This window comes from Theobroma cacao, chromosome 6, assembly GCF_000208745.1.
Source record: "Theobroma cacao cultivar B97-61/B2 chromosome 6, Criollo_cocoa_genome_V2, whole genome shotgun sequence".
Lineage (NCBI taxonomy): Eukaryota > Viridiplantae > Streptophyta > Magnoliopsida > Malvales > Malvaceae > Theobroma > Theobroma cacao.
Genome location: NC_030855.1, coordinates 9,636,108 through 9,659,194, shown reverse-complemented (window position 1 = coordinate 9,659,194; position 23,087 = coordinate 9,636,108).

The window sequence follows — 23,087 nt, the reverse complement described above, 5'->3', positions numbered from 1 at the left end:
TTAATTCTCACTTAAAATTCCTTTTGATCTAGTTCAAGGATTAAATAAACTTTGTTGTACCTATAGGTACAATACCGACCTTTTGTAAATTTTTCGGGACTCTCTTAGCATGCAAACATGCTATTCATCACATGTATGTCATGAATTGTATTTTATAAGGTCGGGCTTTACAAGATGAGTCGGGAGACCCATATAAATAATTAAGGACTCTAGTTTAGTAATTTGACCTATTGAAATAAGTTATAGAAGAGAGCTAAGACATAGATCAATTGTGAGGGATATTGTAATCCTAGGCTTGTTTGATTTGCTGTTTACCCAATTATCTTGTTGCTTTAATTTTTAATTAAATTAGTTTGAGTTGAGTAATTTTTAATTTAATTAGAATTCAGATTTTAATTATTTGCATAAAACTAAATTGTTCTAATTTTAGTATTTAGTAAAATTTTATATCATTTATCTGTGGGATCGATACTCTGCTTGCTTATATTCTATCTATTTGATATGCATACTTACTTAGTAGAATTTTAATTGACAATGTCATATATCTTATTTTTTCTTATCCTTTTTATTCTAATTGGTTTTTCATTATTTGTTATTATTACTATTTTTATCCGTATGGGGATGAAATATCCCAAAATTTTCCCAACTCTTTGGTGAAGTCTAAGAATTTCTCCTCACCTAGGAAATTTTTTGAGAAAGCTCGTCTCCACAAGCTTATTGGAGAAAATCCCATTGTTAGAGATTATCACTCATGAACCAATTATCTTATTAATGCACATGCTGCAACCATGAAATGATTATAGGATTTTCCAATTTTAAAAAATGGAAAACAAAAACCTTGTGTTAGTATTGAATATCTTATGTTTTGATTTGACAAAATTGCATTATATCTTGGTTTTGATTTTAAGCATTTGAAATTGTCTAATATCATGTTTTGATTCTCCGACTATCATACACATGTTTGAAAAGCCATTCATGATTAGAAAACATTACAAAGCTTTTTCAAACATTGAATTTTCAACTGAGTAAATATAGAGCAAACATGCTTTGATTGATATTTGATTATAAGAAAAAAGCAAGGAAGAAATAAAAAAAGTGAAAAGCCAAAGAGTCAAGGAATCTTAAAGACACAAGGCAATAGTTGATCCTAGAAAAGCTTTAATCGACCCATGGTAGAATGGTTGAAGAATGATTAAAGAATTATGAAGTATAGAAGGCATAGTCGACCCTATAAGCTCTACAGTCGACCCTGTGGCAAGATTAGATGAAAAATCGTGAAGAATTAAAGCACTAGTTGACCTTAATGAAGCTATAGTTGACCTTGAGGTAGAATGCAAGAACAATTCAAGATTTGAGTAGCCATAGTTGACCCTGAGGTAGAACATTAGTAAGAATAAATGATTTAAGAGGCCATAGTCGACCTTCAAGCACTTATTGTCGACTACTCCAAGCTAGACATCGAAAATCACAAGCTTTTGGAAGTGGATCAAGTAGAAGATCTTAACAGTCGAGTATGGAAGCCCTAATTGAAGATTTTGAAGAACCATAGTCGACCTTAGGAGAGTTATGGTTGACCCTCAAGCTTCAACAATGGCCAAATCTGATTTAAACTTGTGTCTAGCGGTTCCAAATATCCTCAAGACTATAAAAGGACACTCTTGACTCATTTTGAAGTAAGAGAAGATAACACTAAAGTGGAAAAACCCTGAAAAGACCTTCATGCTTATCTTTCTTCTCTAGCATTCATCTTAGCCTTCCAACAAGCATACAAAGCCATTCAAACTCACTCACTTGCAAATCCTTAGGCTAATATTTGTGAGATTATTTCATTTCTTTGTACACCTTAGCTTAAACCTAATAATTCTATTTTATAGAATTATTTTAATCTAATTTTATTATTAAATATTAGTTAAGTCTTTAATTTCAATTATAATTTAGTAAATTTTAATTGTTTTTATAATTAGTTTATTTTAAGTAAGTTATTTTAATTTTTTGTTATTTCTTTTAACTTGGTTATTATTTATTTATTTTTATATTTTTTGTAGGAAATAAAGGAATTGGACTTAATTTTGGAAAGTAAGGTGTTGAAAGACCTAGAAGTCTGCTTGCATATGCTTCAGTGTGTTGGCCATAACTTGCGCTACAGAACTCCAAATGATGTGATTCTTAAACCATTGGAAAGCGAAGAGACAAAGCTACAACTTTCGTGCAGAACACTTTGCTCAGTTCTGCTTCAAATATAGAGTAAATCACGCCAAAAAATGGCTAGATGTACTGTGGAGGGAATGTTAATTTTAAAGACTAATAATTGATGATTGAGCCTCTCATTACACTTTTAAACCCAATTAAATCATAGGTCAACTTATATAGGTTAAGTGTGTTAGAATAAATAGGATTTTTTAAGAGACATTAGAGGAAACAACTTTTGGGGATTCAAAAACCTAGAAGTGGAGGTTGAAACTTGGAGAGCAAGACTGCAAATATTTGTTTTGTTTCTTCCTTAGCTTTTGTTTTTCTTGTTACTCTCAATAGTTGAATTCTATATAATGTTATTTGTTTTTACAATCATGAGTAGCTAATTTTCTTTTTCTAGGATTGCAATTGAACTTACATGTAATCTAAATTTTTAATCTCTTTCTTACTTATCTTTAATGGGATTTGAATTATTTATTCCAATTTGTTCTTAATGTTTTTAATTGCCTGATCACCAATCAAATTGATTTAGGAACCTAAACAAACTTAGGAAAAGGAGTTTAGTGTAGATTAAATTTGGGATAGCATATGATCAGTTGATTTACGTATAGGATAGGGATATACCTATAGGCTATATGCAGCTAGATTAGAGCCTGAACTTAATAAGTCTATTTTGATTTTAGTTCACATAGGGATTTAGTGTTTTGGTTACATTAGATATTTTTATAAGATGAGTTGGGAGACCTTTATAAATAATTGAGGACTTTAGGTTAGCAATTCAACCCATTGAAATAAGTTAAGGAAGAGAGTTAAGATTTAGATGAAATGTGAGGGATATTGTAATCCTAGGCTTGTTTGATTTGGTTTTTACTCAGGTTATTATTATTCTGATTTTTCTTTTTAGTTTAAATTTTGGTTAATTATTTTTAGTTAATTAATTTAGTTATTTTATATTGATTATTTCGATAAAATTAAACTGTTATAATTTTAGTACTTAGTAAAATTTTAGATCAATTCTCTGTGGGATCGATACTCTGCTTACTTATATACTATCCATTCGAAACATATACTTGCATAGTAGAAATTTAACTAACAAAACCTTTAGTACTTAGCCTTTGTAAGACAAATCTTTGCTATTACTCTTTTGTACACACATTTGTAAAGGTTTTAACTTAACCTTGAAAAGTTAGTGTGAGGGTTATCACTTGATCCTGTTAAAAAGCTGGTGTAAGGGTTATCGTTTGATCCCATGAAAAAGCAAGTCAATTGATCCCATTAGAAAGTAAGTGTAAGGGTTATTGCTTGTGTGAGACCATGACCTTTATAGACTCATAAAGGGAAGTATACGCGATATCCCTGATCAAGGGTAATTTCATCATTTCCTTAGTTAACCCATAAAAGTAAGATTTTTAAACAATATTATGGCCTAAGTAGGCCTAAGGCATAAATGGATGGTGAAATTAGGGGTAAAATGAAAAAAAAACAAAAATTTTGATGATTTTCATGGTAAGGGCAAAATGGTCATTTTTCACCTCTTGTTAAAATTTTAAGTTTTTATGAACTTGAGCATGTCTAGACCATTATGGACTTTGTCCCAGTGTCAAAAGAGCAAAAAGATTGCATAAAAGATTGGAGGAGAATAAGCTAATTTGTGGAGGGGTAATTTGGTAATTTCAAGTGAATGGATAAGATTGGGTATAAATATCTTTCTTCCAACAGCTTCTTCTCCCATTTTCCAACAGCTTGTCTTCTTCTTCTTCTTCTCTTTCACGTTGCTTCCAACCTCCATGGAAGCTTGATATGGAGCTTGCATGATTTTCTCTCTCTAGCTTTAGTTCTCATACCTTTGTGCCCTTATGACTAGAACCCTTGTATTGTTCCACTCTCTCTCCTTAAAACCCTTGAAAAATCTTATTTCCATACTTTCTCTCACTAGTTGGTCATTTTAGAGAGAGAAAGAGAGAATTACCCTATTTGTGTGGAAGCTATTGGAAGAGAATTCAACTATAAATGAGCCCTAGGGTAAGTGATGAACTAAGCTTGATTTTTAGCTGTGAATAATGGCTAGTAATTGGGATTATGTGCTGTTTTATTGTTGAGTATGTTCATTCATTTTATAGTGATTAAGATAGTGAACACAGATAGCCATTTGAAGTGACAATTGAAAGCTAGCTAAGAAATAGCTTTTAGGGTTTATAGTGTGTGAATTGACCTATTGCTTATGCGAATGTGATTCTAGGTTCTAAAGAAGCCCCATCACCCCAATTGGATTATTAAGAGAATTAAAATCAGCTAAAGGCTCAACAATATACCGATGAGTGGACTGCCTATCAAAATCATTTTGGGAATATAACCGTTTTGTACGAAGTATTTGAATGATTCTATACAACTTTTGTTAAAACAAGTTCCTTGGGAACAAGCCTTTGATAAATCAACGTTATGTTATGACATGTGGTTATCATGGATCTTTATGTTGCTGCATTATGTTGATATACATATATGTTTGAATATAGTGTTGTATAATTATATTTACTTGGCTATGTGCGAGTAGGGAGTGCGCATAAGCCGAGGATGACCCGGTTATGTGCGAGTAGGGAGTGAGCATAACCCGGTGATGACCCAGCCATGTGCGAGTAGGGAATGCGCATGAGCTGGTGATGATGATGATGTGATGGTGTGTATGATGTTGATGGGATGGTGTGTATGATGTTGATGGGATGGTGTACATGATGATGATGGGTATACATATACATATATACATATGTAAATATGTGTGTTATAGGAAATAAATGAGTAATGGTATATGGTTGTAATGCATGTGAAACTTGACCTATTAAACTTTGGAAAATTGCTATGCATTTCATGTTGGTTTGGACATTTTAGCAAGGTGGTTTTCTTTTGGGAAGAAGGGCAAATTTTTCATTAGTGCCATATTTCTCGTTGCAACGAGAATCATTTTCGCTGCAGCGAGAAACTCTTAGGTTTGGAGGGGTAGACTGGTCAAAAACTCACTGCAATGAGAATGCATTTTCGCTGCAGCGAGAATGACATTGTAGCTTCTCGTTGCAGCAAAATTCATTCTCGCTGCAACGAGAAACTTTCTATTTCTAGGTTACAATTTCACTTCAGCGAGATTCAATCTCGTTGTAGCGAAAAACTTTCTGTTTTGTCTCTTATCTTGTCTAATTTCACTTCTTTGCTACCATATGGACTTCCATTATTAAGGACTAAACGAGTTAAGTTTAAAATGAGGAGGTTTAGTGAGAAACCCTCGTTCGACTAATAACTTAATCCCAACGTTGCTACAGCAAAAATTCATTCTCGCTGTAACGTAGCTACAACGAGAATGCCTTTCGCTGCAGCGAAGATTCGTTGTCGTATTTGACTTGCTTGCATATCATTGAAGCTCTCATTCTTCAATTGGTTCGTTATGTATGGCTTCATGATTTTCAAATGATTAATCATTTAAGGGCTTGATGAAGGGTTTTTAGTATGAATGGAACTAAATTTCATTGTTTTGAAAAAGAATGCATCATGATTTCGTTAAACATTCCTTATGGTATGCTTGTTCCCTTCCTTGTTCACTCACTGGGTTTAGTCTCACCATTTTTAACTTCATGTTTTCAGATCACGAGGTAACCGGTAACTAGGACGAGGTGTCCTCGTAGACTTGTATCCATCTTTTGGTAAGTGTACATTCGTCCGAGTCCCTCCGCTAGAAGTCGAGTATTCTTTTGTTGCGTATAGACCAACCTAATGTAAATTATTAAGATAGATGTTGTAGATAATGTATATACACTTGTTTAGTATGCCAGTATGAGGTGGCAATGTTTAACATTATTTTGATTCTAAGTTATGAAATATGACTTAGCAGTTTATGATGGAATAATGAACATGTCAGATTAATAGGCTTGCTTGGGCTTAATGGACTATGTCTATTGGGCCCTTGTGCCGGTCATGGCCCCAAAATTTGGGTCGTGACAGCTTGATCTTGTGAAAACGCTGGTGTAAAGGTTATGACTTGATCCCGTTAAAAAGCAAGAATCCTTTTAGTGGATTGAAAATTCCTTAATGAGCCAAAAGAGTGGATGTAGGCATTTGAGAAAGGTCAACCACTAAAAAAATCCTTGTGTCTTGATTTACTTTTATGCTTTGTGATTTATTATTGATTTTTGCTTTAAAGAAAAATCACTTGCTTTGTTTTTGACACCAAAAGAACATTTTTTTTTCAAAAAGGCATTATTTTTCGTTGAGTTTGCAAAGGAAATTTTTAAAATATAAATTCACCCCTTTTTGGTAGTTATTGCATTGAGCTTATTACACTAACAATTGGTATCAGAGAAAAGACTCTATTTTGCAAGTTTAACAACCTTGAGTGATCCATTGTAGTAGCTCAAATCATTAAAAATGGAGGTTACAACAACTGTGTTTGGTGAAGGGCAATCAATCCAAAGGCACCTCTCTTTATAGTAACTAACTACCATTATTGGAAAAAACATATAGAAATGTTTATACAATTTATGGATCTAGATGTTTGAAATATCATATTAGATGGTCCACATGTTCCATATAAGGAGGTAGATGGAAAATTATCTTTAAGACTAGGAGAGAATGGAATGATAGAGGCATGAAATTGATTCAAATCAATTGTAAAGCTTATAATACTCTCCTTTTTGCCTTAGGTGCTAGGGAATTTAACAAAGTCTTTATATGTGAGAATGCTAAGCAAATATGGGACACTTTAGAGACCACATATGAAGGCACAAGTCAAGTTAAAGAATCCAAGATTACATTGCTTACTCATGACTATGAACTTTTTAGAATGAAAGAAGGTTAGTGTAGTTTTGACTTTTTCTTGAAAATTTTCCATTTTGATGTTGCATGATCATGTGCATGACTAGACATGTATGCATGATTGAATGATGGGAAAACATGATTCTAATTGCTTTTTATGCATAATGTATTTCCCTCTTACAAACAATTATTCATGTTTTCATACATTTTTTGGTGATGTTTTGTGCAGTTGCCAATCTCTTTGCTTCAAAAGAATTTTTATGCTAAATCTCGTGTAATACCCCATACTTTGATATGGTGACTAATAAAGCTTATCAGATTGCCAATTGAGATCAATTATAATGTTTAAAAGTGATGAAAGATGAAAGGAATAGTTTTGGATAAAATATTTCGCACGCTAAGAAATAATAATAAAATAATAATATTTTTATTAAGGAAGAATTTGCAAGATAAAAAGTGATTCGGAAGTGAATTAAGGCATAATAAGGTATTTTGGGTACTAAGGAGACAAGAGGAAATTTTTTGAAATAAAATAATATTTTATTAATAAAATAGTATTAAAATATTAATATTTTATTCAGTGTCGAAATTTTCCAAGAATGAAGGGTATATGGTAAATCTAAGTGGGGGACAAGAAGAACGAGGAAATTTCGAAGAAAAATGAAGTGAGTGGGGCCTGCATGTTGTTGTTAAATAAAACTAACGTGGGTAAAAACATATCTTAAATATTATGGTGACACCACATTGGGGTACAAACTTTATATTTTGTTTGTACATGTGTAAAGAAGATAACAGAAGGAAATTGGAGATTAAAAGATTTTGGGAGGACTTAATTGAAAGGATGAGAACCTTGAAGGGCAAAACGATAATTTTCTACAAAGCTTGGTCAAAGCTTCCAAAGGAAGCTTTGACTCTTCTTTTTGTTTCTCATGGCCGGCCATCCCAGTAAGATTTTTGGAAATGTAAGGCTTATGTACCAAAAAAAAAAAAGAAGAGAAAGAAAGGAAAAGATAAAAAAAATTGACTATGCATTACTTGACTAAATGAACAAGCTTTTACCTCACTTTTTGACTTTTCCTTTTTCATTCATATGGCCGGCCACTTGAAGCCAACTTTCTTATTTTATTTTATTTTTGTTCTTATCCTAAAAGACTTCTAGAAACATCATCACACTCATTACTTTTTCTTTCCTTTTATCCACCACCCCAACAATGAGGAAATTGGCTTTGTTTTGGCAAAGAAAACCGTGCCCTTAGAAAGAAAATAAGTAAGGTTGGTTGGAAGAAAGGAGAAAAGAAAGGAAGGAGAAGAAGAAAGAAAAAGAGAGAAAGGAAGAAAAAAGCTTGGTTTTGTAATTCAAGCAAGCTAAAGTAAGGATTTTTGTGATTTAAGCTCATGGATGGTTAAATCTTTGGAGAAATAATATGTGAATCATTTTGGCAGCTTGATGATTTATGTTTTGAAGGAATATTGGAGTGCAAGTACGGGTCAAGCAACCATAAAGGTAAAGAATCTTTAAACTTGGAATAGTTGATATGATGGGCTTGAGAATTAGACTAAAATTCTAGGTTAAAAATTAGGCTAGGATGTGATTTATCAAGTGCATGCTTATTAGAATGATTAAATTCAATTTTGTGATATATGTGAAGCTATTATTGTTTATTGGCAAATCTAAATTTTAATGGTATTTCGAGACTGCCAAGATTAAGACTTTGTGGACGTTAGCCTTGTGAGTTGCCATTACTGAGGTGAGTGAACTTGCATGAAAAAGTTTTGAGATAAATGCACATATGTATGATTGAATCACTTGAAATATTTTAATTAGCCTTTTCTTGAAAAACGTGCATGGGAACAAGCCCATGATGAAACATTTTATGTTGTGAAACATGTAACATGATGACTTGATATGTATATATATATATGTTGTATATTAATAGTTAATATTGTGTGACAATTATAGCTATTCATGTGTGCGATGTGGGGGAGCACATGCCAGCGATGATGGGTGTGAAGTGTGGATGGTGATATTGCCTGTGCACGATGTGGAGGATGCACACGGTGGTATTAGCTGTGCACGATGTGGGGGATGCACACGATGACTCCAACTATGTGCGCAATGTGGGGGTTGCACATGAGTTGGGTGAGGCGGTGGTGGCAGGTGTGTTTATATATGCATATATATATATATATATAATTATGCAATAAAAAGTTTATGAATATGGTATATGGTTGTAATGTATGTGGAATCCTGCATGTTGAACCTTGGAATTTGCTAAGTATTTTCAAGCTAATTTTTTTTTATTGTAGCAAGATGGCTTTTTTCTTATGTAATAAGAAATTTCTTCTTGGTGTTCTGTTTCATTCTGCTATGCTTACCTTGCTTGAACTCTACTGTATTTTCACTCTTTAACTTCTTTATTGATCATGGATTTTTTTTCAATACTAAGGCACTAAATGATCAAGAGTTGAATTAAGGGGTTTTAATAAGAATTAAACTAAATTGATTTGTTTTTGAACTTAAGTGCATCATGATTTCTAAACTTTCCTTAACATTGCTTGTTCCCTTGTTATGTTCACTGACTGTGTTTATACTCACGTTTTTAAACTTCAGGTTTTAGATTTTTTAAGTTAAAGGTGGTTGGATCTCAGGACAAGGTGCCCATCCCTATCCATTGCTAAGTAGGTTTAACATGACACTAAATGTTAGTAACCATGCCCAGAGTCACTCCACTGACGGTCAAGGTCTAATTATGTGTATATGAATACTTGATGTGAAATACTAAGATTCATTTGTCAAGCTATATATGTATATTATGGTTGATGATGCCATTATGAATGCATAATTAGGTTTTATGAATTGTTTTCAAAGGAACTATATTTAAACATTACGAATTTTGGATTTTAAAGAAATATGGATTAATGTATAAGATTATATAAATAGGCTTGCTTAGGCTTAGTGGGCTGAGCCTATTGGGTCCTTACGCCGATCATGGCCTAAAAATTTGGGCTGTGACAAAGGTGGTATCAGAGCTTTAAGTTTAGTCGAGTCCTAGGAATTTTCATGTCAATCAGTGGAGTTGTTAGAGTTAATGTACAGTCTTGTTTATGGCTTGTGACTGCAATACAAGTCATAGATAGGAGACTATATAAACTCCTATTCTTAGTAACCTACCTTTTTGCTAACATCATATAATGGTCATAAGTGGTGCCGTCGTCTGGGTTTGAGATGTCACCCGAGACACGAGCTGTTGTTGGAAGATTTTAAGTAAACATTCCTAATAAAAGGTTAATGTGATGGTATATCCCTCCGATTAAGGATAGAGGAAAGTGGAGTTGGATTAATAGGTCTGTAATAACTTGTTCATTTGGTGGAGTTAAAGGTGGAGCCCAAGATTGTCAATGGGAAAAAAATTGATGACTATGACTTGTATTTGAGGTCAATATAAAAGAGCACGTGAGATAATGGTAATAAGGGGCATACTTTGACTAGAATGACTAGTGATGTAACACCCGACCCTAAATTATCTGTGATATATCATTCACATGCTTTGGATAGCATGTTTGTATATTGAATTGCCCCGGAAAACAAGTTAAATGACTGTATTGCCCCTAATGGTACGGTTCAGTCAAATAAGTCTTGAACTAGTTTAAATAAAGAATCGAGGATGAATTTGAGAAAACTAAAACCCATGGGTTGATTTAAAATGAGGATTCAGAGTTTGAGGTCCGATATGGAGTTAATCCAGACTTTAAGTATTCCAAGGGTAAAATGGTAATTTGCCACCTGAAGACGAATATGGAAATTTTTAATCCCGTTTGATTAAGATTCATTTTTATTAAACTTATTGGAGTTTAATTTGAGGGTTTGGCAGTAAAAAAGTTTAATTCCGCTGATTTATGGAGTGTAGGGGCAAAATAGTAATTTTTTCACCTATGGACAAAATTTGAGATTTTGAGAGAATTTAGATCAAATTTGACAAATTGGAGAATGGTATGAGTATAAGGGATGAAAAATATGTCTATGGGAAATGTTTAAGCTTTTGGGGCAAAAATGTAATTTTTGACTTTTACGGGAACAAAAGTGTAAATTTCAAAAATTACTCCACCAAGACTTTGGATAAGTCTGAGAATTTTATCTAAGCTATGGATATGTGGGACAAGTGTATGGTGAAAATTTGGAAATAAATGGATGGCTAGAATTTAAGGAATTAATAAAACAAAAAAAAATGAATAAAATAATATTATGTTATTTTAGCCTTTAAAAATGTCAAAATTCCAGAATTCTCATCTTCTTCAGCTGTCCAAACCAGGAGAGAAAAAGGGGGAAAAGAAATAAGAACCCTAGCTGAAAAAATTTGGGGAAAATCAAGAGAAATCAAGAAATCAAGCATTAAAAAGGTAAATTTCATTGATTTTCCTTGTGATTTTCACTACCCATGCATTTTTTTCTCATTTCCATGCAAAATTAGAAAGTGGGTATGGACACCCATGCTGGCCAAACCTCCATGGATGAGTTTTGAGCTTGAGTTTTGGTTGATTTTAATTGAATTAAGTGATTTTAGTTAGGTTATATTGAAATATAGCAAAAATAAGCTAGAGAAATAATTTTCTCCCATTGAAACCCATTATGCCAAATTTTCTAGGGGAATATTGGCTGCTGATCTTGATGTTTATTTGAGGAATAATGATGAATTATGAGCCTAGAAAAATAATGGGAATTTTCGGAGTAAAAATACGAATTTTTACCCACTAGGGGTATTTTCGTAATTTGCTATCGAGACTGATAATTTGCACCACATTGAGGAACATTAAGTCAATTTGGGTGCAATTGAGGTATAGAAATTGAAAAAAATTAATTTTGAGTTTAAATGGACGCGTATATCGATTTATCGGGTAAAAGATCGAAATAGGCTAACATCGCGTTTAGGTAAAATTTAGACATTTTGCACTTCATATCTTGCATTAGTAGTATAAATTAGTTTATTTTGGTTTAGCACCAAAGTAGTAAACCTCTTAATTGTGCAATTTGTCAAGGTGGTGAATCCTCTGGCAAGAGCAAAGAAATCGCACCCGAGGAGTAATAGTTGGAGTACCCGAATTTAGTTTTCAGAAACTGTGAGTAAACTTATTACCGTCTTAATTATCTAGAGTAGTTTTATACAATTCTATGATTTTATAAATTTTCTGGAAAATCGAATACTGGTTTTGAAAATAGAGTAACTGGAGACTGCTTGCTTGTGTTGTAAATTTATAGTTTAAATTGAATGGCTTATGACAATAAATGAGCATGAATGGCTAAACTGATTTTGGTGTTAGAATTATTTGTACTGTGTATTTAGCCTTGAGAGGCTAGGTTACGATAAATTGCCATGTCATGCAGAAAAAGATTTTATAAATCAGGTGGTAGATAAAAGATTAGCTACTGCAGTTCGTGGGCCAACCTATTAGAGGGGCACGGTAAACTCTTTTATATTCTCACCTCGGTCGTAGAGGCGCGTAGGGTATCCCCTGAGGTGGGCTTTTTGAGTGCACTTCACGTGGACCACTGCTTGAGAGTGAGACTCAGCCAACGCCAAGGAACAGTTATGTTTCAAAATAAAAATATGATTTATGCGAAATATGAATTTTTAACAGCCTTGGCGGACTCAGTTGGATACCCCTGATCCAAGTGTCACCGAGTACAGGATTTGGCATGAGCCAAGTTTCGAGTAATTCACGAGCCATATTGATTATTTGGTTGAAATGAATATTCGTGATGTGAAAAATTTACTGAAGTTAATTATTTTTAATTGTCTCCATTTACTCGCCTTTAGATAGTTTAGATGGTGTTTGTTTACTCACTAGGATTTTATAATCTCACCACCCTCAATTCCCCACATTTCAGGTTCGGGATAGCCGGTAGATAGCCGATTGCATCAAGAACTTCAGTTAGCCTTGCATTGTCAAAATTATAGGTTCACAGACTCGCATCTTATTGGTTAGTTAGGAGCCCACGTGTCATTGCAAAAGTAATTTTATATTTTAGTTATTTGATTTAAAATATGTATGAACATATTTAGCTTTTACACCATGTTTTTGGGAGGTTTCGGTATTTTTAAAGAAAAATGACGAAAATGCCCCTGTGAGCCAGAAAATAATATTATTATTGTTTTGATTTTGAAACGACTTATGATTTCTTGAAATGCAAGATTTAATAACTGTCGCTCACCGGGGAGATGCGCAAGCTGATGCTAAGCCTTGCGGGGTTCCGATCGACATTCGGGGTAATGAGTGCCTATTAGGACGTTGCGACGGTTGTCACGGGCCCGATGGGAGTTCTGGGTCGTGACAAGTGATTGTTATAAATGATGTGTGGTCATCAAGAAAAAGGCAAGGAAACTAAACTACTTTAAGGATGAGCTTAAATTTTGCTATGCTTAGCATGAAGCCAAAGGATTAAAGGATTAGTTGTGGATTTGGTAGATTGAAGTTAAATGACTTAGAAGTGTTGATTTTAGTCTAAATGTCATATGGAGTTCTATGTTTGAGCTTAGTATACAAGTTGCTTTAAAGATCATTTAAGAGTTTATATGGTTCAGTATGCAACTTATGATGTAAATGATTAGTTTTGAATATGATTTCTCCAAAGGTAAGAGATTTAGAAAATGTTGACTATTGGATAAGCACGAAAAGGGAGCTTCTACATCCTAAGTTTACGAATTTGAATCTTATGGCCACAAAAACGAGATGTAACAATTAAGTGAATTGTCCACCTTACTAATGTTAACGGTTAAGGATTGATGAGTAAAGTTAAGCTCGCAACGCAAAGTGATGTACACTTTGATATTTATGTACCTAAGAGTTATTTAGAGATCATTGGTTAATCAAATTTGCACTAAATGTCATGGTAAAGGTATGTGAATGTTAGTAGTGAAATGTGTTCAAAGGGTGATTTTGACATACCACCAAATGTGGAATAGATATGTTAAGATTAATGTTTCGATCGCGAACTTGTGATAGAAAGCTAGTTGTGCAAATTGTGGGTTTCCTGATCATGAAATATATGGAGGTTATCAATATGTAGACATACACTTGGAGTTGTACATCTTGTGATCCCCATGCATCATATGGAAGGAGATATCCCATAGAAGGACTTAGCCTAATTGGTGGTTATATGACTATAAGATTAGTATGAGATTGAGAATGCCCTAACATGTATGATGAGTGTGTTGTGAAAAGTCGAAAGTTATTAAGATGAATAATGGATGAAATCAGTGAGACTATAGGTGACAGTTTGAATGGTTAACGTGATTAAGTCAAGGACCGTAAACTTAAGTATGGAGGGAATTATAAAAATGATGCCATAACATTATAAAATGATGATCTGACACAAATATAGCCCATTGGAGGTAAATTACGAAACTTGGGAAAAATGAATTCTTGATTTGATAAAGATCGTGAATGTAGAATGGGGAGAACAATAACCTATTTTTATGATCATTTGTGCAACAACCTCTCCCCGGTCGCTGTCGGCGTCCAAGACTTCCGAAAAAAACCTGCCAAGTCTCGAACAAGCCTATCTAGAATTTGCTCGTTAATCCACTACAATCAATCACCATATAATATTGATACTTTCATATATTAAATTGAACCATATATATAAAAATCAATACAGACATTTTCCTTTTATTCGTAAGTATATGTATTAAAATCTATAATCTCCAAATTAATGCTTATATAAAAATTTAGAATTCGTTTACAACTTAATAAATAAAATGCTACGACTTGACCTCTAACAAGAAAGCGACTCGGAATAAAATGCTAGGAGATGCCTTTACCTATTCACGATGGACTGAACGCGTCACTGACTACAGCTAGGCTGATCCCTATCGGTAAAAAGGGAAATAAATGGGTGTAAGTCTCATAGACTCAGTGATAATCATCGACTCAGCGATTAGGGCGTAGATGGAAAAATAAGCAAACGACTGATCAGTTGAATATAAAAATGCAAGATTATAAAAGCAATTCGTTTCAAACGAGGGTTTGTGCCTTATATAAAAATCAAAAATTTCTTATAAAGTATAAATAATCTAGGTAATAAAATTTTTCGCATCAAAATATATTAATAATCATTTTCGAATCAAATCAATAAAATTTAGCAAGCTCTCGCAAAACCAAATAATATTTAAAATCATGCACAAATCATAACTCGCCCCATATGCGAGGAATTACAGATTCATTTCATAGTTAAACAAATAGGGGAGCTGCGAAAAACCGTTTAATTCCATTTTCACCATGTAGAGAAATATAATTCATAATATTAAAACTTATTTCAACTCATATAAAACCATTACAATTTTGTCAAAAATAAACAACATGGCTTATGACTTTCTTAAAAACTTGGCTTGTGGCAAAATCATTCTCATACTCGGTTGTCAGGGATACCTTGACCTGGGGCTATCCCAATCGAGTCCACCAAGGCTGTTAAAAAGTCATGTACGCATAAATCATGTTTTTATTTTGAAAACATAGCCGTTCCTTGGCGCTGGTTGAGTTCACCCTCACGTGGTGGTTTGGTGTGAAGTGAACTCTAAAGTTGTACCTCAAGAGTTACCCTACACGCCTCTCGTACTGAAGTAAGAATATACCTGGATTCTGTGCCCCTCAAAAAGGCTGGTCCACAGAACCTGCCCACTGCAGCAAGCTAAACCCACCATACAATAAAATTTGCAATAGCATGACATGGCAATTATTTTTTTGTATAGCCTCTCAAGGCAAATCAGCAGTTCATACATTTTCAACACATTTACCAATCCAGCCAATCATGCCCACATTATCATAAGCCATTCGATTCAAAATACAATGTATAACACAACAAGTAGCAGTCTCTAATTACTCTTGAATTTCTTGGTTAAAATGAAATCACCTTTTAAAAGAATTCAAATTTGATCTTCAAGGGGATATTTTAAATCTTTCTCAAAATATCGATCCCCACATCACGTTAAAACTCTCTTTTCGTAAAATATTCATTGTAAATATTTGCATGATATTTTGTATCAAAATAGCATGGTGAATATGTAATAAACTTCATGAATAGACACCACACAAGCAATAAGGCACAATTTCCTTTGATGTAAATCTTTTCGAAAAGTTTTTTTCCCGGTTTAAAACACTTTATGTATAATATATATATATTCGAAATGATTTCTAAAAATAACTTACACCCACAATTCTTAAAATTCTATCAACGCATGCTTTCCATAAATTTTGCACTTCACGTAAAATATACGTACATGTATATATATACGGAATTTTTTAAAATTGACACCCCCTACTCACCTCATAATAGTGGGATATTACTTCACTATTGATTCGTACGCGTATATAATTATTCCTATTTGTCGATCACATACTTCGTTCGGCACGCATCCACGACAAACTTTCCTAGCAACAATTTAAACTCAGTATACTTAATCACACATTTGTATGGGTAGCAACTTAATTAAAAATTCCTTCAGCAACTTGCATATTTTTCATCCAAAATATGCACAATATTAAACTACCCATAAACCTTAAAATATAACATTAACTTACCATTGGGCCCTCTCCATGGGCTTCTCCATTTTTTTCTATTTGGGCTAAGCCCATTTATTTTATTTCCTATTGGGCCATGTCCACTTATTTTCTATTTCTTTTCTTTTCTTTTTCTTTCTTTTTCTCTCATCCACGTTTCTTCTTTTTTTTTTCTTTCCAGCCCGTCACTCCTTTCACCACCGTGGCTTCCTCTCTTCACCATCGTGGCTTCCTCTCTTCTTTTCTTCTCAAAACCGATCGCCAAAAGCCTCGTTTTCTCACCCTTTTTGCTACCATTTTCTGCTCTAAAATCAGCAGATTTCCAGCTTAAATTTCCAGCAACAAACTTCTCAATTTTGGCAGCACAAAGCTGTCCAATTTTCCTGTACAAACTACCAGCAAACAGCTCAAATTGTTTTTGCACAAATTGGCAGCAAACAACTCAAATTTTCAGCAGCCAAAGTTGTCCTTCAATGGCAGCAACAATCTCTAGCAACATAACCTCAAAATTCAGCAGCAAAAACCTTGAATTTTCAGCACCAAAATCCCTCCAAAAAGCACCGAATTTTCTCTCTCAAAGTGTAGCAAAAATCAGCTTCTTACCTCATAAATTTTTAGCTTTCTTCTTCCTCTAAAAATTATGGCAAAAGCTTTCTTTTTCCTTCCTCTCCCACAGTTCTTCTTTCCTTTCTTTTGCTCGGCTTTTGGTTCTTTCCTTTATTTTTCTTCTCCCACTCTCAACCGACTTCCTCTCCTTTTTCTCTTTTATCTCTTTTTCATTTCTTTCATCTCACATGGCCGGCCTTACCATCATTTCTACATTCTTCTCTTTTGTTTTCTTTGCTTTTTGTCTTTCTTTTGTTTTCTTTGCTTTTTGTCTTTCTTCCTTTCTTTCTTTTATTCTTGTGGTCGGCCCCCATTCCATCGTTATTCCTTTCTTTTCTTTTTATCCTCATTCCATTCTTGACTCATGTGGCCACTCACGTACATTTAAAAATATTATTTGACTTTTCAACATCTTTTCTTCATTATTTTATCATCCATTTTATTTTCATTTTATTTTTATTTCTTCAAAACAATAAAATTTACATATTATGCCTTAATTTCATTTTATTTAACACACTTCCCTCAAATTTTCATATTTTAAAATTAATTCTTCTAACACGTGTAAAAATTTCAATTTCCTTCTATCTTTCTTTTCTTATACGTGTATAATCAAAATATCGAGATCGCATTCCAACGCGGTGTCACCATAATATTTAAATATTTACTTACCCGCGTTAACTCGATTTAATAAAATCACGCTAACACAATTATCGTCGTTTTCTTTCAAAATTCTTCTTTACTTCTTCTCCCCCACTTAAATTAGTCATATTCTATTTTTCATGACTAATTTCGACAACATATAAAATATTAATATTTTAATATTATTTTATTGAATAAAAATATTATTTTATTTCAAAAATTTTCACTTGCCTTCTTTGGTCCCGAAACACATCATTACATCTCAGTTTACTTCCGAATCATCCTTTAGCTTACTAATTCCTCTCCAACTAAAATATTATTATTTAATTATTGTTTCTGCACGCATAAAGCATTTTATTCTTGAACGTTCCTTTCATCCTTTGTTGCTCTTTAGCACGTCAATTCACATCAAACAATCATTCATTTGATCAATAAGGTCTTATTTGTGTCCAACGAGGGTGTAGGGTATTACAATTTGTGTTGAAAGTTAATAACTATTTGAGTTACTAGACAAGAAAGACAATTAATTATAGATGGTAAGAATTGTGGGATGCCATAAATAATGAATAATTATGTGTGTAGTGATATGTATGTTGTGAATTCATTACACCATATGGAAAGGATATCCTAAGATGGGACTTAGTGATTAATGATAAGAGTTAGAAGATAATATGAGTTAAAGGTATCGACTTGGCCTAGAGCATATGATAAGAAAAATGAAGATATACATGCTGATGGAAACTATGGTATAGGCTTAAGATAAAGCCATGTGGTTGAGAATGATTAGTGTAGTAACCGTAAAGGTAGAAGAATCAATTTGATAAGGTAAATTCTAGCAACTGCAACGTCGCAGTGCTGACTACCCAACGTTGTCTCTTTAAGACCCTCTCATGGCTGGAAAGCACAAGCAAATGGTGAGTGGCATGAAGATAAAACATGCAAGTTGAACTATGGCCATTAATCTTAATGTTGAGCTTTGTTATTTGGAGTTTCAAGTGTGTTGGAAAAGTGTTTATACGAGTAAATTGAAAAGTTTCTTTATTGCCTGATATGTTGGCATGTAAGTAAAAGAGGAGTTGGAGAGTTCTTGGGATGGCTGTATTGAGGTAAATTACCACATAAAGTATTAAGACGGAAAAAAAATAAAATAAAATAAAAAAATATGTTGACTAAAGTTAAGTCCTAAGAAAGTAAGTAGACAAAAGATGAAGCCTTGTAAAAGGCTAAGGAAAAAGTGAGTGAAAAGTTGGATGAATATATGAGACAATGATAAGGGACGTCAAAACCAAATAATGAAAGTGTGAATGAAGAATTACAAGCGTGACATAGAAAATGAGTTAATGTAAAGTATCATTTTGAGGAATTACAAATCTTGTCTTGACTTAGTTGAATGAAAAGGATTAGTAACAACACAAGGCCAATCATATGGCATACTAGAAATCTATGAAAATAAACTGAGGATTGAATAAATGAGTATGCAATAAAATATCTTGGTGAATAGTGCATGTCTTTTGGACTGATATGCTCAGAATGTTAAAGAGCAAATAAGTGATTAAGTGTTTCAAGAAAATATGAACATTCTTGAGAAGGAATTATCAAACGAACGCGGCAAAAATAATACATGAAATTTTGAAACTTGTTGAGGAGCCTAACGGCTAAACCATAAGTTAAGTGATCATAAGTGGTGAGACATAAGTTTCAGATTAGTATGCACAAAAAAATAGTCAAGAAGAATCCTACTATGAATCTTTTGGAAACAAGCATTAAGTTATGTGGTTACGAAAAAGAAGCGATAAGCTGAAAGTGGTACTTATAGTCACTTTGAAAGGTGCTTGAGAAAAAGCTTGTTTCTAGTCTTGCAATTTCAGGTACAAACTGTAAATTGATTAAAGGAGAATGATGTTATATCAGTATAAGAGAATAGTATAAAGAATGGTTGAAGGTGATCTCGATAATGAAGTCGGATAATGAAAACCTCCTAATGTATTATGGGAATTGGAATTCAAAAGCGCATAAGCTATGCATGATTCGAATAAGTCGAAGTCTTAAGTGACTGATTAATCATGAATTGCAAAAAGGATATAATGTATATGTTAGAGGGATGAAAGATAATTGAGAAATAAATATGACTTTTAGGGATTGTGGTATTGCATAAGATGCAATGATCAAGTAAAGATGAATCTTTGAAGGATCAATGAGGTTATAAAGCATATACGCATATTGGATTGTAAGATAATAAAAATGGTATTTAGTAAGTGAAATATGACTAATGACATTGTGGTGCAAGGATATATAGTACAATGAAACTTAAGTATATAATTGGAAATGATAAGAAGGGAGTACAAGCATGTAAATGATGTGAAGTTATGTGTAGGCATAATGAGAATTTGTATGGATTACGTAAGAGATAACTTGTGGTAGACATAAGTGGAATAGTGATTTAAACATATAAAAAGGGTAATTTGAAATTGAGTATACCCTAATATTTATAGATTAAATATGAGAATTATTATAACGAATCTTGGTTATGGAGGAGAGAACAAATAAAGGGAAACTTAGTCCGAAGGCACTTGAACACAAAGATCCCTACACATAATGAAGAATATTGACATTTAGAAGTGCGAGTACATATGTATGTGTGGAATTGATGACGTGGCCAACTAAAATGAAGAACTGTTTTTAGAGCTTCGAGATTTGAACTCGATATATTTGATGAGTTGTATGGATAATACAATGATAAGAAATCCCATCAAAAGTGGAAACTATATTGATATAAGAAATTTTGGAGAAATATCCAAGGAAATGATATCAAGGAAATGCAATCTATGACGTGGTTAAGCCATATAAGATGGATTAGTATGATTAAGAAGATTTAAGTTGCATAAATACGAAATAAACATGAAGAGTGAGGGAATGGTTTACAGATTTAACTCCCCAGAATGTTAGAAATATGTGTACGAATGAATAGGGTGTGTTTATGATGCCATAAGTTATATAATGGTGTATGAAGATAAAGTGAATGAATGATGAGAGGTTTGGAAATAATCAAGATAAAGGTATGTTTAAGGTTAGTAATGGAAATAAAGGCATACTTAGGATCTTAATGATAAGAAAGAATAATTGAGAAGGGTACTGTGGTTTAGACTTAAAGATGATAATAGATATAAGATACGTACCCTGATCTTGTAAAGTGTTCTAGTCAAATTGAAAGTAATGAAGTGCGTAAATCAAAATTCCTTATGAAGAAAGAAATGGAATAAGATCATTGAGTGATATTAACAACCCGACGTTGAGGAAAATTCGAGGACGAATTTTGAGTGGAGAGATTGTAATACCCTGTTCTTTGATATAGTGACCAATAAAGCTTATCAGATTGCCAATTAAGATTAATTATAATGTTTAAAAGTGATGAAAGATGAAAGGAATAGTTTTGGATAAAATATTTTGCACACGAGAAAATAATAATAAAATAATAATATTTTTATAGTGGAATAATTTGCGAGATAAAAAGTGATTCAGAAGTGAATTAAGGCATAATAAGGTATTTTGGGTACCAAGGAGACAAGAGGAAATTTTTTGCAATAAAATAATATTAAAATATTAATATTTTATTCAGTGTCAAACTTTTCCATGAATGAGGGGTATATTGTAGTGGAGGAGAGGAAGAACGAGGAAATTTTGAAGAAAAATGAAGTGAGTGGGGTCCGCGCTTTGTTATTAAATAAAACTAACACTGGTAAAAATATATTTTAAATATTATGCTGACACCGCGTTGGGGTACAAACTTTATATTTCATTTGTACATGTGTAAAAGAAGATAATAGAAGGAAATTGGAGATTAAAAGATTTTGGGAGGACTTAATTGAAAGGATGAGAACCTTGAAGGGCAAAATGATAATTTTCTACAAAGCTTAGTCAAAGATTCCAAAGGAAGCTTTGACTCTTCTTTTTGTTCCTCATGGTCGTCCATCCCATGTATGATTTTTGGAAATGTAAGGCTTATGTACAAAAAAAAAAGAGAAAGAAAGGAAAAGACAAAAAAATTTTACTATATATTACTTAACTAAATGAACAAGCTTTTACCTTACTTTTTGACTTTTTCTTTTTCATTTGTATGGCCGGCCACTTGAAGGCAACTTCCTTATTTTATTTATTTTTGTTCTTATCCCAAAAGACTTCTACAAACATCATCACACTCATTACTTTTTCTTTCCTTTTATCCGCCACACCAACAATGAGGAAATTGGCTTTGTTTTGGCAAAGAAAACCGTGCCCTTAGAAAGAAAATAAGTAACGTTGGTTGGAAGAAAGGAGAAAGGAAAAGAAGGAGAAAAAAAAAGACAAAGAGAGAAAGGAAGAAAAAAGCTTGGTTTTGTAATTCAAGCAAGCAAAAGTAAGGATTTTGTGATTTAAGCTCATGGATGGTTAAATCTTTGGAAAAATAATATGTGAATCATTTTGGTAGCTTGATGATTTATGTTTTGAAGGAATATTGGAGTGCAAGTACGGGTTAAGTAACCATAAAGGTAAAGAATCTTTAAATTTGGAATAGTTGATATGATGGGTTTGAGAATTAGACTTAGATCCAAGTTAAAAATTTGGCTAGGATGTGATTTATCAAGTGCATGCTTATTAGAATGATTAAATTCAATTTTGTGATATATTTGAATCTATTATTGTTTATTGGCAAATCTAGGTTTTAATGGTATTTCGGGACTACCAAGATTAAGACTTTATGGACGTTAGTCTTGTGAGTTGCCATTATTGAGGTAAGTGAACTTGCATGAAAAAGTTTTGAGATAAAATGCACATATGTATGATTGAATCACTTGAAATATTTTGCTTGCCTTTTCTTGAAAATCGTGCATGGGAACAAGCCCTTGATGAAACATTTTATGTTGTGAAACGTGTACATGATGACTTCATGTGCTCCTATATTGTGTTGATATATATATATATATATATATATGTTGTGTATTAATAGTTAATATTGTGTGATAATTATAGCCGTGCATGTGCGTGATGTGGGGGAGCATATGCTGGCGATGACGGGTGTGGAGTGTGGATGATGATATTACCTGTGCGCGATGTGGGGGATGCACACGGTGGTATTAGTTGTGCATGATGTGAGGGATGCACACGATGACTCCAGCTATGTGCGCAATGTGGGGGTTGCACATGAGTTGGGTGAGGCGGTGGTGGCTGGCGTGTTTATATATGTATATATATATATATATATATATATACTTATGCAATAGAAAGTTTATGAATATGGTATATGGTTGTAATGTATGTGGAATCCT